General features: G+C 44.6%; 4 non-coding genes and 1 pseudogene across 4 annotated transcripts; all 5 read left to right on the top strand.

Moving 5' to 3' along the window:
• Positions 1-5,560: 5,560 nt before the first annotated feature.
• LOC138654299 (U2 spliceosomal RNA) lies at positions 5,561-5,761 on the top strand (annotated as a pseudogene).
• Positions 5,762-6,738: 977 nt separating this feature from the next.
• Positions 6,739-6,931, top strand: LOC138654345 (U2 spliceosomal RNA). The gene has a single exon (XR_011316220.1). It is a non-coding gene; the product is annotated as a U2 spliceosomal RNA (small nuclear RNA).
• Positions 6,932-7,920: 989 nt separating this feature from the next.
• Positions 7,921-8,113, top strand: LOC138654344 (U2 spliceosomal RNA). The gene has a single exon (XR_011316219.1). It is a non-coding gene; the product is annotated as a U2 spliceosomal RNA (small nuclear RNA).
• Positions 8,114-9,094: 981 nt separating this feature from the next.
• Positions 9,095-9,287, top strand: LOC138654343 (U2 spliceosomal RNA). Its single transcript, XR_011316218.1, has one exon. It is a non-coding gene; the product is annotated as a U2 spliceosomal RNA (small nuclear RNA).
• Positions 9,288-10,264: 977 nt separating this feature from the next.
• LOC138654342 (U2 spliceosomal RNA) lies at positions 10,265-10,457 on the top strand. Its single transcript, XR_011316217.1, has one exon. It is a non-coding gene; the product is annotated as a U2 spliceosomal RNA (small nuclear RNA).
• Positions 10,458-13,969: the final 3,512 nt, after the last annotated feature.

The following is a 13,969-nucleotide window of genomic DNA, read 5'->3' as shown; positions in this document are numbered from 1 at the left end:
CTTGTGTCTTGTAGATACACCTGTGTGAGGAGTATTCTAATGCTTTTGACCAACCAGGTGCGCTGCCTGCAGTCGATAGAATCTTAGCACGGAACCTTCACCTGCAGTCACAATGGGGATGGTGGGTGTGTCAAAGTGGGCAGAGTTATGCAGATTCAAAACGCGTTGGGCGCAGCTTCAACGAGCACACACAGACACACACAGCCAAACAACCGACCAAAACCCAAGCACACCCGAACTGTCATTGAGAATGCATCCAGAGTTTCTGAAAATGTCTTCCTTGCGGCAATCTTTGGCTCGGTCTCCACAATGGGTGTCGGTTGTAGGCCTGGGTGCGTCTGAAATGGCCAACCATTTCAGGCCATCGCTTCTCGGCCTTTTGGCTGCGATCGATCAGTTTAACTGTGAGATTGTAGTCAGGTCGGGTGCTTTCGGTACCCTCTCTCTCGGCCTGGGGGGATCGCTCCTCTTCGGAGGGGCTTCACCCCCCTGCTGCTATAGGGAGAGAGGATTAGTCCGGAGCAACGAGTTGCGATCGCCTTAAAAGGGCGCTAGCCTTTTTTTGTGTTTACAGCTGGAGTTCTTTCTCGGAAGGATGCCGGCTGCACTTACCTTTGCATCGGGTGAACCCCGGATGAGGAACACGGTCCGTATCGAGGTCTTGGAGAGATTCCGGAAGGAGAAAGAAATCCGCTACGTTTGCAACACCGTCCTTCTTGGGATCCTGGAGTTCGGCAGAGAGGACATCTTCTGTTTTCAGGACAATGAGCAGAAAGGTACTTATACTATTACCTTTAGGAGCCATGGTTGTTGTCAGCAGTTGGTCCAAAAGGTGAATGACAACATCTTTGCTGATGAACTGGAGGGCCTGGTCTTCTCCCTGCTTTTCGTCCAAGAGGAGGTACAAATGATTGTTTTCTTTCCAAATCCTTTTGTGGAAGTACTGGACATTTTAACCTGTTTGCGTCGCTATTGCGATGAAGTAACCTTTCAAGGGAATGTTAAAAACGCCGTTGGTTTCTGGTGTGGCAAGCGGAAATTCCTGGTGCGGCTGAAGAAAAATCCGGAGGGCTTTGGAGGAACAGAACATCCCCCCTCTACCATCACCATTGGGAAGAGCCGTGGCTACTTATTCTACACAGGTATGCCTATGTATTGCAGGAACTGTGGCAAGATGGGGCATACCCAAGGGAATTGTGTGGAAAGAAGGGCATTCCGCTGCAGCAATTGTGGTCAATTCGGACACTTCATGAAGGATTGCCCTCAAAAGAAGGCTTGTAACCTATGCGGGGAGGTTGGACATATGTTCCGAGGATGCCCACATAGGACTAAAGTCCGTACGTATGCAGAGGCGGCTGAGAGACCCGTGCCAAGGCAGGAACCAGCTATTGTCCCGGTCCATGCTGAGCTGAGTATCCCGGAGACCGGAGTAAGGCCTGAGCCAAGTCCCACTGTTCCTACAGCAGGGGAGGCGGCTGAGAAGGCCAAGGGCGCAGAGGAGAAGGTGGGGACGGAGCAGGAGTGTGGTGGCCCTCAGGGAGGCCCTCCTGTGTCGAAGTCCCGGAAAAAGGGCGGAGGGCGGACCACCCAGAGACTGGAGCAGGGGGACTCTCCCGTTGGGGGGGTAACCCTTGTGTCGAAGGTCTCGAATGAGGCTGGTGTGTTGGAGCAGAGCGCCCCCACTATGTTGGCGGTGGGGGGCACTGTGGCGAAGACCCCAGTCATTCCCAGGGACTCGAGCCAGCAGACCGCAGTTTTTTCTCCTACAGGTGATGGTGTGGATGAGGTCATTGTGCCAGATCCGGAGGCCCCCCAGGAAGTAAGAGGCCATGTAGCTATCACAGAGGACGACTGTACGAGTGAGCTGCCTGAGCCTTCTGGAAAGAAGCTGCGAGGGGATACTCTTCTGGAGGCCAATCCAGAGTCTCCGGATGTGTGTTTTCCCAGCGGAGACATGTGGCTGAACACGGACTCTTCTGGGTATCCATTACCGGGTTCCTCGGATCCCCAGAACATTGACTCTTTTTCCACACTGCCAGATGTGATTGAGGAGTTTATGGAAGTCATTGAGGATATCTCTCCTCCCTCATGACATAAATGCCATCCATGAGGTGTCTCTCACTTAATGTGAGATCTCTAAAGAGCCCTGTCCGCAGGGCTGCTCTTTTTGATTTTTTTGAAACATTAGACTTTGATATATGTTTTTTACAGGAGTGTGGTCTGCAGCATGGAATCCGGTATAACGAGATAAAAAAGGACTGGAAACTAGGGCCCTCTGTATGGTCGGGCTCGAACGAAAACAAGTCTGCTGGTGTGGGTCTGCTCTGCCGAGGTAATAACATCATCATCTCCTCTGTTACTGAGATTGTACCCGGCAGAGCTATCCTAGTGCATTTGTGTTTTAATAATTTTAATTTCCGTGTCATTAATGTGTACGCTCCACCAGATAAACAGGAGCGTATACGTTTGTTTGAAATTCTACCGGTATTCTGTGTAGGGTCATCTCCTCTCTTGGTAGCTGGGGACTTTAATTGCCTGAATGTGAATGAGCGCCGAGGAGGGGGTGACCCAATCCGTAAGTTAGATAAGTCGTGTTTTTTACTAAATAGCTTGCAGACTGATTTTAAGTTATGCGATGCCTGGAGGTCGCTTTCGCCGACGGACCCAGGATTTACATGGTCCGGTCGGGGAGTGGCTTCCAGGATCGATTTTATGTTTTTATCTGAGGATTTTAGCCCTGTACAATTTGTTTTAATGCCTAATTTATTCTCTGATCATAAAATGTTAAGCGTAAAGATAGAGTATCAAGGAGAGCTGAGGATAAATAGAGGTTTGTGGCGTCTGGGGGTCCATTTGCTGGAAGACCCTCAGGTGAGGTCAGACTTCTGTAATGCCTACCAGGAATGGAGACAGTTAAGGCCTCCATATATTAAAATCCTATCCTGGTGGGAAGTGATCAAAGATAAAATAAGGTTTTTTTTTATCAGGGCTGGAAAGAGGAAGGCGCGGCGGAAAAAGCAGATTTATGTAAATTTAAATATGAGACTGCAAACTCTCCATAAATTTAAAGAGATAGGACTAGAGGTGGAAGATGATATTGCAAGCCTAAAAACTGAAATACAATTGTGCCTTGATCAAAAAGGTAAAGAAATAATTTTTAATTCCAAAGTGAAACATTTAGAAGAAGGTGAGAAGTGTACACGTTTCTTTTTTAAAAAAGTGATGGAGAAAAAGGAGACGATCACCTGTCTTGATGGAGAAACAACTGTGGAAGGTATGAAGAAGGTGGCTTTTAATTTTTATAGAGACCTTTTTAGTAAAAAAAGTGTAAATAATGTTTTTTTACAAGATGCTCTTAATATCCTGGATTTTAAGTTAAGTTCTGTAGACCAGGGGTTTTTAATAGAAGATCTTAGCATGGAAGAACTTTTTAGTGTTTTTAAAAGTTTTTCAAAAGGGAAAGCCCCAGGAGCAGATGGTCTACCTGTTGAATTTTATTTGACTTTTTGGGATGTTTTAAAGGAGGATCTTTTAGCACTTTTTAAAGAGGTTTTTATGTGTTCAGAGCTGCCTAAGTCATGGAGGAGGGGGATAGTGTCCTTAATTTATAAGAAAAAGGGCGCTCGTGATGACCTCAGGAATTGGAGGCCTATCACCCTCCTCAACATGGACTATAAAGTTTTAGCTAAAATTATTGCTTGTCGTTTTAAAACTGTGATTAATAAATTGATACAACCCGAACAAGTATGTGGAGTACCAGGGAGGAATATTGCTGAGATTTTAAATGTTATTAGAGATGCAATATGGTACTCTAGGGATAGAAGTCAGAGCCTGGCCCTGTTGGCGCTGGACTTTGAAAAGGCGTTTGACAGGGTCTCGCATGAGTATCTTTTTAAAGTTTTAAAACAAATGGCGATCCCCGACATGTTTTTATCTCGTATTATGATTTTATATAATAATGTGTTTTCTCAAATTTCTGTCAATGGTTTTTTAACAGATTTTATCCCGTTGGAATCCGGAGTGAAGCAGGGGTGTCCATTATCCCCAATTCTTTTTATTTGTGCTATGGAACCCCTGCTGTGTATGATCCGGAGAGATAAAGTGGTCCGAGGGGTTCCTATTCCGGGTGGAGGAGGGGCCCAAGTCAAAGTATTTGCCTACATGGATGATGTTACTGCCATCTGTACAGATCCTGCTTCACTCCGGAGAGTGGTAATGTGCACCAATTTTTTTAGTCAGGCTTCAGGTTTTAAAATGAATTTTAATAAAACTGAATGTTTGATTTTGGGTTCCTGGGATACAAATGACCTACCAGCAGTAAAATTGAGGCACGACGAGGTAAAAATTTTGGGTATAGTATTTGATGCTAAAAATGATGGACACGTGAGCTGGGAGGAGGTACAGCATAAAATGGTGAAAAAGCTCTCCTTCTGGAATTTGAGATGCTTGTCGATTGAAGGGAAAATTTTAATTATTAAATCTGTTTTATTGCCTATGATGCTTTATGTTGCCATGGTATATCCTCCTTCTGAGTTGATACTAAAAAAACTAACTCGATGTATTTTTATGTTCATTTGGGGATCAAAAATGGAAAAGCTGAGGCGAACGGAAATGTACAAGAAACAACAAAATGGAGGAAAAGATGTCCCTGACTTGCATTTGTATTTATATGTAAATTTCTTTTGTTTTTGTTTTAAAGTTTTTAACACTAATTCTACTTTTAGTCTGTTTTTAAAATATACTTGCGGTTTTATCTTTCAAAAATGGTTCAGGCCATGTTTATCAGCACCCATTTTATTATGCCCGCCCAAGCATTTTATTGTTTTAGAAAAGGTGATAAGGACTCATAAATTAAAGGACTTGGATGCCGATCTCCTTCTGGACAGAAAAAAATTGATGGTTCATCTGAGAAGAGAAGAAGGAGTGTCCCCTGTGAGCAACTTCTCCTGGAGTAGATCCAAGCGTGTGTGGAGGAACGTTTTTGGGAAATTCTTGGCCAACATTCACAAAGACATCGCATGGATGGCTGCCCACCAGTGCCTCCCAACCAGAGACTTCCAGCACAGGAGAGGCCTGGTGGCGCGGGCAAAGTGCCCAAGAGACTCTTGCCGAGAGGATGAGACTGTTTTGCACCTTTTCTGGAACTGCTGTTTTGCACAAGAACTTTGGGGGAGATTGGGGATACTTTTAAAATGGGTTTGTGGTCTTAAAGATTTTAGCTATGAGTATGTTTTATATGGACTTTTTAATTGCCCCACTACACACCAGTTCAAAGTATGCTGGTGTATAATAAACTGTGCCAAAAATGCAATCTGGAAAGCGAGAAACATTTTACTTTTTAACCGTGATTTTATCTCTGTAAATGATTGTATTAAATTGGCTTTTAGTGAAATGTTTATTTATTTCTTAAAGGATGTTAAAGATGTGGGGAAGAAGGAAGCGAATCGTAGATGGTGTTTTTATATGTGGAATACTGTTTTATATTAAGTTGTTTCATGTTGTTGTATTTTATTATTGTAATTGTTTATGTTTCTTTTGCACAAAAGGTTTCATTTTTTTTCTTGTTGTTCTATGTCTTATGACTAAATAAAATTTTGTTGAAACCTTATCTGTTCTTATCAGTTTAATATCTGATACGTCCCCCATGTGGGGACCATATATTAAATGGCTTTTTGGAACAGGGAGCTGGAAATGGAGCTTGCTCAGTCCACTCCACGCATTGACCCGCTATTGCAGTCTCTCCGGGAACAGTGCACTCCTTCTCTGATCCGGTTTCTAAAAACAGATTGAATGGAAATTAGTCAGCACAGCAAGTTGTCTTGGAACCCTAGATGGGAATTTATTTCAGGGTTGTTAAGGAAGCACATTTCACATGCCGCTGGCTGCCAAATGTAGCATGCTGCTCGATTTCACTTGCCTAATTGCAACATTTTGTGTGCCTTGCTTTCACCTCTGTATGTATGTATGTATGTATGTATGTATGTATGTATGTATGTATGTATGTATGTATGTCAAGCATTGCATTGCATTCAATAGGCAATCAATCAATCAATCAGGCAATCAATTTTCAGTCTTTCCTGGTTGCTGCCACAGGTGTGTTAAGATGTAGGCCTGAATTAGGCCTTTCTTACAGTGTAGCAAATATACTGTGCCATCTACAGAATTAGGCCCCTGCCTGCTGTCAGCACTTGGTATTTAAATTGAAGCATCCAATGAGTAGTTCTGCCATACATACCACATTTGTGACCACCGATCATGAATTCTTTTGGAAGACATTGTTTACCTCTTGTGGACCACCGACTTTGAAATGCGGTGTATGATAGGTATTTGAAAAAAAGGAAAACTGGTGTCTGTGCTGATCTCGAATCTGCTAGTCTTGTGTCTTGTAGATACACCTGTGTGAGGAGTATTCTAATGCTTTTGACCAACCAGGTGCGCTGCCTGCAGTCGATAGAATCTTAGCACGGAACCTTCACCTGCAGTCACAATGGGGATGGTGGGTGTGTCAAAGTGGGCAGAGTTATGCAGATTCAAAACGCGTTGGGCGCAGCTTCAACGAGCACACACAGACACACACAGCCAAACAACCGACCAAAACCCAAGCACACCCGAACTGTCATTGAGAATGCATCCAGAGTTTCTGAAAATGTCTTCCTTGCGGCAATCTTTGGCTCGGTCTCCACAATGGGTGTCGGTTGTAGGCCTGGGTGCGTCTGAAATGGCCAACCATTTCAGGCCATCGCTTCTCGGCCTCCTATGGCTAAGATCAAGTGTAGTATCTGTTCTTATCAGTTTAATATCTGATACGTCCCCCATGTGGGGACCATATATTAAATGGCTTTTTGGAACAGGGAGCTGGAAATGGAGCTTGCTCAGTCCACTCCACGCATTGACCCGCTATTGCAGTCTCTCCGGGAACAGTGCACTCCTTCTCTGATCCGGTTTCTAAAAACAGATTGAATGGAAATTAGTCAGCACAGCAAGTTGTCTTGGAACCCTAGATGGGAATTTATTTCAGGGTTGTTAAGGAAGCACATTTCACATGCCGCTGGCTGCCAAATGTAGCATGCTGCTCGATTTCACTTGCCTAATTGCAACATTTTGTGTGCCTTGCTTTCACCTCTGTATGTATGTATGTATGTATGTATGTATGTATGTATGTATGTATGTATGTATGTATGTATGTATGTATGTCAAGCATTGCATTGCATTCAATAGGCAATCAATCAATCAATCAGGCAATCAATTTTCAGTCTTTCCTGGTTGCTGCCACAGGTGTGTTAAGATGTAGGCCTGAATTAGGCCTTTCTTACAGTGTAGCAAATATACTGTGCCATCTACAGAATTAGGCCCCTGCCTGCTGTCAGCACTTGGTATTTAAATTGAAGCATCCAATGAGTAGTTCTGCCATACATACCACATTTGTGACCACCGATCATGAATTCTTTTGGAAGACATTGTTTACCTCTTGTGGACCACCGACTTTGAAATGCGGTGTATGATAGGTATTTGAAAAAAAGGAAAACTGGTGTCTGTGCTGATCTCGAATCTGCTAGTCTTGTGTCTTGTAGATACACCTGTGTGAGGAGTATTCTAATGCTTTTGACCAACCAGGTGCGCTGCCTGCAGTCGATAGAATCTTAGCACGGAACCTTCACCTGCAGTCACAATGGGGATGGTGGGTGTGTCAAAGTGGGCAGAGTTATGCAGATTCAAAACGCGTTGGGCGCAGCTTCAACGAGCACACACAGACACACACAGCCAAACAACCGACCAAAACCCAAGCACACCCGAACTGTCATTGAGAATGCATCCAGAGTTTCTGAAAATGTCTTCCTTGCGGCAATCTTTGGCTCGGTCTCCACAATGGGTGTCGGTTGTAGGCCTGGGTGCGTCTGAAATGGCCAACCATTTCAGGCCATCGCTTCTCGGCCTCCTATGGCTAAGATCAAGTGTAGTATCTGTTCTTATCAGTTTAATATCTGATACGTCCCCCATGTGGGGACCATATATTAAATGGCTTTTTGGAACAGGGAGCTGGAAATGGAGCTTGCTCAGTCCACTCCACGCATTGACCCGCTATTGCAGTCTCTCCGGGAACAGTGCACTCCTTCTCTGATCCGGTTTCTAAAAACAGATTGAATGGAAATTAGTCAGCACAGCAAGTTGTCTTGGAACCCTAGATGGGAATTTATTTCAGGGTTGTTAAGGAAGCACATTTCACATGCCGCTGGCTGCCAAATGTAGCATGCTGCTCGATTTCACTTGCCTAATTGCAACATTTTGTGTGCCTTGCTTTCACCTCTGTATGTATGTATGTATGTATGTATGTATGTATGTATGTATGTATGTATGTATGTATGTATGTCAAGCATTGCATTGCATTCAATAGGCAATCAATCAATCAATCAGGCAATCAATTTTCAGTCTTTCCTGGTTGCTGCCACAGGTGTGTTAAGATGTAGGCCTGAATTAGGCCTTTCTTACAGTGTAGCAAATATACTGTGCCATCTACAGAATTAGGCCCCTGCCTGCTGTCAGCACTTGGTATTTAAATTGAAGCATCCAATGAGTAGTTCTGCCATACATACCACATTTGTGACCACCGATCATGAATTCTTTTGGAAGACATTGTTTACCTCTTGTGGACCACCGACTTTGAAATGCGGTGTATGATAGGTATTTGAAAAAAAGGAAAACTGGTGTCTGTGCTGATCTCGAATCTGCTAGTCTTGTGTCTTGTAGATACACCTGTGTGAGGAGTATTCTAATGCTTTTGACCAACCAGGTGCGCTGCCTGCAGTCGATAGAATCTTAGCACGGAACCTTCACCTGCAGTCACAATGGGGATGGTGGGTGTGTCAAAGTGGGCAGAGTTATGCAGATTCAAAACGCGTTGGGCGCAGCTTCAACGAGCACACACAGACACACACAGCCAAACAACCGACCAAAACCCAAGCACACCCGAACTGTCATTGAGAATGCATCCAGAGTTTCTGAAAATGTCTTCCTTGCGGCAATCTTTGGCTCGGTCTCCACAATGGGTGTCGGTTGTAGGCCTGGGTGCGTCTGAAATGGCCAACCATTTCAGGCCATCGCTTCTCGGCCTCCTATGGCTAAGATCAAGTGTAGTATCTGTTCTTATCAGTTTAATATCTGATACGTCCCCCATGTGGGGACCATATATTAAATGGCTTTTTGGAACAGGGAGCTGGAAATGGAGCTTGCTCAGTCCACTCCACGCATTGACCCGCTATTGCAGTCTCTCCGGGAACAGTGCACTCCTTCTCTGATCCGGTTTCTAAAAACAGATTGAATGGAAATTAGTCAGCACAGCAAGTTGTCTTGGAACCCTAGATGGGAATTTATTTCAGGGTTGTTAAGGAAGCACATTTCACATGCCGCTGGCTGCCAAATGTAGCATGCTGCTCGATTTCACTTGCCTAATTGCAACATTTTGTGTGCCTTGCTTTCACCTCTGTATGTATGTATGTATGTATGTATGTATGTATGTATGTATGTATGTATGTATGTATGTCAAGCATTGCATTGCATTCAATAGGCAATCAATCAATCAATCAGGCAATCAATTTTCAGTCTTTCCTGGTTGCTGCCACAGGTGTGTTAAGATGTAGGCCTGAATTAGGCCTTTCTTACAGTGTAGCAAATATACTGTGCCATCTACAGAATTAGGCCCCTGCCTGCTGTCAGCACTTGGTATTTAAATTGAAGCATCCAATGAGTAGTTCTGCCATACATACCACATTTGTGACCACCGATCATGAATTCTTTTGGAAGACATTGTTTACCTCTTGTGGACCACCGACTTTGAAATGCGGTGTATGATAGGTATTTGAAAAAAAGGAAAACTGGTGTCTGTGCTGATCTCGAATCTGCTAGTCTTGTGTCTTGTAGATACACCTGTGTGAGGAGTATTCTAATGCTTTTGACCAACCAGGTGCGCTGCCTGCAGTCGATAGAATCTTAGCACGGAACCTTCACCTGCAGTCACAATGGGGATGGTGGGTGTGTCAAAGTGGGCAGAGTTATGCAGATTCAAAACGCGTTGGGCGCAGCTTCAACGAGCACACACAGACACACACAGCCAAACAACCGACCAAAACCCAAGCACACCCGAACTGTCATTGAGAATGCATCCAGAGTTTCTGAAAATGTCTTCCTTGCGGCAATCTTTGGCTCGGTCTCCACAATGGGTGTCGGTTGTAGGCCTGGGTGCGTCTGAAATGGCCAACCATTTCAGGCCATCGCTTCTCGGCCTCCTATGGCTAAGATCAAGTGTAGTATCTGTTCTTATCAGTTTAATATCTGATACGTCCCCCATGTGGGGACCATATATTAAATGGCTTTTTGGAACAGGGAGCTGGAAATGGAGCTTGCTCAGTCCACTCCACGCATTGACCCGCTATTGCAGTCTCTCCGGGAACAGTGCACTCCTTCTCTGATCCGGTTTCTAAAAACAGATTGAATGGAAATTAGTCAGCACAGCAAGTTGTCTTGGAACCCTAGATGGGAATTTATTTCAGGGTTGTTAAGGAAGCACATTTCACATGCCGCTGGCTGCCAAATGTAGCATGCTGCTCGATTTCACTTGCCTAATTGCAACATTTTGTGTGCCTTGCTTTCACCTCTGTATGTATGTATGTATGTATGTATGTATGTATGTATGTATGTATGTATGTATGTATGTATGTATGTATGTCAAGCATTGCATTGCATTCAATAGGCAATCAATCAATCAATCAGGCAATCAATTTTCAGTCTTTCCTGGTTGCTGCCACAGGTGTGTTAAGATGTAGGCCTGAATTAGGCCTTTCTTACAGTGTAGCAAATATACTGTGCCATCTACAGAATTAGGCCCCTGCCTGCTGTCAGCACTTGGTATTTAAATTGAAGCATCCAATGAGTAGTTCTGCCATACATACCACATTTGTGACCACCGATCATGAATTCTTTTGGAAGACATTGTTTACCTCTTGTGGACCACCGACTTTGAAATGCGGTGTATGATAGGTATTTGAAAAAAAGGAAAACTGGTGTCTGTGCTGATCTCGAATCTGCTAGTCTTGTGTCTTGTAGATACACCTGTGTGAGGAGTATTCTAATGCTTTTGACCAACCAGGTGCGCTGCCTGCAGTCGATAGAATCTTAGCACGGAACCTTCACCTGCAGTCACAATGGGGATGGTGGGTGTGTCAAAGTGGGCAGAGTTATGCAGATTCAAAACGCGTTGGGCGCAGCTTCAACGAGCACACACAGACACACACAGCCAAACAACCGACCAAAACCCAAGCACACCCGAACTGTCATTGAGAATGCATCCAGAGTTTCTGAAAATGTCTTCCTTGCGGCAATCTTTGGCTCGGTCTCCACAATGGGTGTCGGTTGTAGGCCTGGGTGCGTCTGAAATGGCCAACCATTTCAGGCCATCGCTTCTCGGCCTTTTGGCTAAGATCAAGTGTAGGATTTTCTTGCATTTGGTCGAAGTCCTTTAGGTGCCTGGGGTACCCCGCCTCTCGGCCTTGGGTGCGGGTCCCACTCTTGTAGTGGGATCCAATCCCTTGTTGCTATAGGGAGGTGGGCTTAGTCCCTAGGCAACGAGTTGCGATCGCCCTAGCCAGGTAGTCTTTGGATTACTTGGTGCCCTTTCCTTGTTGCGGAACACCCCCGTTTGTTGCGGAACACCCCCGTTTTTTTTTTCCTTATAACCATGGACCCAGATCCTGGTGATGTTCCAACCTATGCTCTTCTAAAGCATACGGTTAGGATTTATTTTGAGAAAGGTGGAGGAGATGGCCGTGGACTAAAATTCGTGGTTGGCAATGTCCTGGAGAAGGCTCTTTCAGTCCGGAAACACGAAATCCTGGCCATCCAGGACTATCCAAGACGTGGTATCTATGATGTGACTTTTACCGGAGAAGGTATCCATCAGCATGTTTGTAACCAGGTCATCTCCCCTGATGTGATTATCCAGAAAAACCCCGAACTTAAAGGGGTTAAATTTGCTATTCATGATTTAGAAGAGACCAGGCTCTTGATTGTTAAAATTTATTCACCCCATATGCAAGAAAGCGAAATCGGAAGATACCTGTTGGGTTTCTTCAAAAAAGTCAATTGTTTGGGGAAGATTTTGAATGAATGCGGCATTTGGACCTCCAAATGGAGATATGTTGTAACCTGTGTCAAAAATGCCTCAAAACCTGGAGGAGTAGATTTACCACCAGCTCGTTTTAAAATTGGCAAAACGAATGGCGACCTCTATTTTAATGGCATGCCGTCCTTCTGTAGAAAATGTAAACTATATGGGCATTCAAATTGTGACCCGACCTGTGCAAAATGTGGGAGCCAGGAACATAAAACCGAGCAATGCCAGGCAGAAAATATGTGTACAAATTGTCTTGCAAAAGATCATTCTTTTTCATTTTGTCCTAACAGGAAAAACACAAAAGGAGCACAACCCGAGAAGGAACAGCCTCCGGCCCCCTGCCAACCCTCGGCTGGTTCTGCTGTCCCCGAGACAAAGGAGGATGAGGAGGAGTCGATGGACGAGTCGAATGAGGTACCTGGTACAGGTAAGGATGGCTACACTGAAGTGAGAAATGAGAAAGCGAGACGCAGGAGGGAACGGCAGAAGGAGAGCAGGCAGCAGAAAGAGGACCCCGCAGAGGGTACAGCTGCTTCTGCAAAAAGCCAACCCTTGTCTCTGCGATCTTCCGGGACGGCTCTAGGGCGCGGAAAATCGGACTCAAAAAGGCGGAAAGTCCAGGAGAAAACAGGTGGTGCATCAAGGGAAGTACCCCCACAGGAACCCCCTGATGGAGGTGGGAAACCCGAAGAGATGCCCATGGAGGAGCGGGCAACCCCACCCTCTTCAGAGATGGAGAGGGGGTCTGGGGTGGCTACCTCAGCCATTCCTGTAACTCCGGTCAGAGGACAGCCGGCACCCGAGCTCGATCTGACCCCTCCGATTGGTCCCCTGGAGGGGGGGCCGGTGGGAGATCAGGAGCAGGGATGGGGGTCGGCCTACCTGACAAGTAAGGTCTTATTTATGGAGAGTGAGCTCGTCCCGGAAAGTGTAATGCCATCCGAAGCCCTGTCTGATGGAGAGTCCTCCGAGATCTCTTCCCTCATGACCGTCGCCGACAAGACCGAACCCTCCGATGAGGACATATAAGCCAGCTGAGGTAAGAGTTTTTGAATTTCGTACCTCTTATTTTCTCTTATGGCGGGGATCTCTGGAATATCCCTCAACGCTAGAGGGATTAAAACAAAACCCAGGAGGTTGGCGCTCTTTGACTTTTTGTACACTTTGTCGGCATCAGTTATCTTCTTACAGGAATGCAATATTCCACACTCTTTAAATTATAACAAGTATAAAACAGATTGGACACATGGACCCTCAGTGTGGTCAGGATCAAATGAATCCAGGTCAGCAGGGGTCGCCATTCTTTTTAAAGGTAATGTTTTTATTGACTCAGTTCAGGAGGTTTTACCAGGCAGGATTTTATTGGTTAAAGCTTTTATTAATGGTTTTAAATGGCAGTTTTTAAATTTTTATGGATCTACTGAGAAAAATGAAAGAGCAAAAATGTTAGAAATGTTACCCCTTTTTATTAATGATTCTGATCCTCTTATTTTAGCAGGTGATTTTAATTGTATTATGGGTGGGGAGAAAAGATTCTCCAATGCGGTAAGCAGAAACTACGATAAAACCTCTTTTATGCTCAGAAACGTTGTGCATGATTTTAAACTTATCGATTGTTTTAAGGAATGCAATATGAATCTCCCTGCTGAAGAGTGGGTAACCTGGAGCAATGTGAACTGTAGCTCCAGAATTGATTTTATTTTTTGTTCTAATTCCATACTGCCTTTTAAATGTGAGCTTTTAACCAATGTCTTTTCAGACCATAAACTTTTACTTTTTAATGTTAATTATGATGATTTTAAGAAA

Source organism: Ranitomeya imitator, unplaced genomic scaffold (genome assembly GCF_032444005.1).
Source record: "Ranitomeya imitator isolate aRanImi1 unplaced genomic scaffold, aRanImi1.pri SCAFFOLD_257, whole genome shotgun sequence".
In the NCBI taxonomy this organism is placed as follows: domain Eukaryota; kingdom Metazoa; phylum Chordata; class Amphibia; order Anura; family Dendrobatidae; genus Ranitomeya; species Ranitomeya imitator.
The sequence above is the reverse complement of the archived record's forward strand: the minus strand, read 5'-3'. Positions and strand labels throughout refer to the sequence as shown.